The sequence below is a fragment of the Pteropus alecto genome, unplaced genomic scaffold (genome assembly GCF_000325575.1).
Source record: "Pteropus alecto unplaced genomic scaffold, ASM32557v1 scaffold81, whole genome shotgun sequence".
Taxonomy (NCBI): Eukaryota; Metazoa; Chordata; class Mammalia; order Chiroptera; family Pteropodidae; genus Pteropus; species Pteropus alecto.
In genome coordinates, this window is record NW_006433378.1 from 11,012,799 (window position 1) to 11,015,548 (window position 2,750).

General features: G+C 36.5%; 1 pseudogene; it reads left to right on the top strand.

Moving 5' to 3' along the window:
- The first annotated feature begins 2,231 nt into the window (after window positions 1-2,231).
- On the top strand, window positions 2,232-2,350 carry LOC112476948 (annotated as a pseudogene).
- The last annotated feature ends 400 nt before the right edge of the window (window positions 2,351-2,750 follow it).

Genomic DNA, 2,750 nt, shown 5'->3' on the forward strand with positions numbered 1-2,750 from the left:
TTGAGGTCTCCAGCTAATTGTCTTTAAAATCTGAAACACATGTTGTAGTAAGTATCCTTTTGTATCTTTGCACCCCTCTCTCTCTCTCTTTCTTTCTCTCTCTCTCCCCTCTCTCTCTCTCTCTTTCTCTCTCATTCTTGACTGATGGATGCTGCAAGTCTGAAAATCATTATGCTACAATCTTTCCAGCCCTACCAGCCACAAAAATGTGTCTAATGAGAATGTTGCTCCCTAATGGTATTAATAGAAACAGAGGTTCTAAAATATTATTACAAACATTTAAAAAGTTCTGCCATTTCTAATTGGTCCATGAATGTTTAAGAAAAACAATGAGTTTATTCTGAAGCAACTCAGAATGATAAGATTTTACTCAAACCCTCTACATAATTTCACCTCCATGCTAGAATCATCTGGTAAGTTATGTCAAGTATATCAATAAGCAGTAAAGAAGTGAAAACAGGACATTACATGGGCATTCTCCTTATCATTCTAGACACAGTATTGTTTGAAGAAAATTTAACAACTAAACTGCAGTGGTAAAAGTACATCGGCTTATAAATAAATACAAGTTGTTTTCTTGGCAGTGGGCTAAAGTGCGGGGTACACATACCCCATAAGATAAGCAAGAGAGGCTATGGAGGTATGCAAAGAACATATTAGAACTTCTAACATATATCCAAACGTCAGTGATCAAGCTTTATTAATATTCAGACTTATAAGGTACATGTTACTGACATAAATAAATATATTTATATCACAAGGTACTTGTTTGCTCAAATATTTCTTACTGATAGGGATATAAATCAAAAACTTTGGAGAATAGATTTAGATGAAAGAGAAATTTTGCATTAGGTGATATTCTGTCCAGGAGACACTCTAGTAGCTACTTAGGATAACCCAAGTCCACAGACCAGTTTTAACCCAAACTATATTAAGTGATCTTTTTAAAACTAGAAAATGACCCATAATCTAATTGAGGATTAATTAAAATGAGTAAATGTAACTAAGAAGGAGATGGGGAAGAGAAACAGAGACAGAGAGAAAGAGAGAGAGAGAGAGACATGGAGGGAGGGAGCACGGCTGATTGGAAGAAGTAGAATAGAGTGAGAATAAAGATGAGTGGTTTACTATAAACAATACAAAGAAAAGATGCTAGTGGCTGATATACTATTTTGAAACCTGACTTCGGTAAACTGTCATTTTATTCCCTCAGCTGGAGACACTCCAGAAAATTCAGGTACAAAACACTATTAAAGCAAATTTTCTTTAGTATTAAAATGAAAAAAATAAAACCACTATCCTCATGTTTTCTGCCATGTTGTTCCTCTGCCTCCAGCTCTATGCAGTCTCTCCAGCTACTGTGGGTCCTGCTTCTTCCTAAGAACTGTAAATCACACCACCTGAGACAAATCATAGCTTAAGACTGTTGAACTAGGAATCAGAAAACTTGAACTCGAGAACTATTCCTGCCAGAGCATAACCTTAACAATGCAATAACTTGGGAAATGTGAGGTTGTTTCCCCTTCTGTAAAATCTTCACTGATTTCTAAACTTTTAGCTCCAATTGTCTACGATCCTATATTATTTCATCATATTAATTTGAAATATGACTACTGAGGAAAACTGTTACAGCATATGAAAGATATTTAGAAAATAAAATTGCTGACACTGGTGATTGATTAGATGTGAGGAACAACAGATACAACTAAACATTAGTTTTATATTCTCACCCAAGCCAGTTTTAAAAACAGCTGCGAATGAACAGTTTTACATAGATGATAGGGAGTTTTAATTAGGAAGAAATGTAGCTTGATGAAGAAGACTTAGGTAACCCAGAGAGACAGAGGGCCTGGAGAAGGCAGAGAAATGACAACTATTTGATCTTGTGTAGGCGATTAAAGAAAGCAAGGACACTTTTCTGATAAAATCTAAGAGAAGTATAGTCAACCCACATTTAAGTGGAATAAATTGCTTCTAAGTGCTTTTCTTGGACAAACCCTTCATTAAATGCTGAATTTCACTTTTTTTTTTTTTTTCATGTAACCCACTGGTTCTCAGTGAGGGTGAATCCCCCCGGGGCATTTGGCAACATGTGGAGATATTTTGGGCCGTCATAAACTGAGAAGTGCTACTGGATACCATATGCAGAGACCAAGGATGTTTCTAAACATCCTGTAATGCACAAGACAGCCCTCCATGACAAAGAATTATGCAATACGAAATGTCAGTGTGTTTACAGCCATGCTACCCTGACCGTGCCTGATCCCATCTGATCTCGGAAGCTAAGCAGGGTCGGGCCTGGTTAGTACTTGGATGGGAGACCACCTAGGAAGACCAAGTGTTATAGGAGTAAAAAATTAAAAAATAAGGGATTATAAACTGACAAAGTCCTTGCAATCTGTGAGGTCAATCAAGGGTTCCCTGGCCTTAAAAAAAAAAAAAATGTCAATTGTGTGGGGGTTGAGAAACCCTGAAACCCACAAACATCAGAAATATCAAATTCTGCACATACACACTGTGCTGTGTTGTGAGAGTCACTGAGAAAAGTGTCATAGGCCCTGCCTGTGAAGACAAAAGACCTAAATTCATTAACTTTCATGATAAGAGCAACTATTAAAATAATAGCTCAGATAATAACAGAAGATATGCCATAAATCAGTATGTCTGTAATGGTTAAATAAATGGTACCGATAATAAGTGTTTTGAGCAGTTTACAGATTTTTCTAGATCGAAATGCAAAAGTCTGCCCA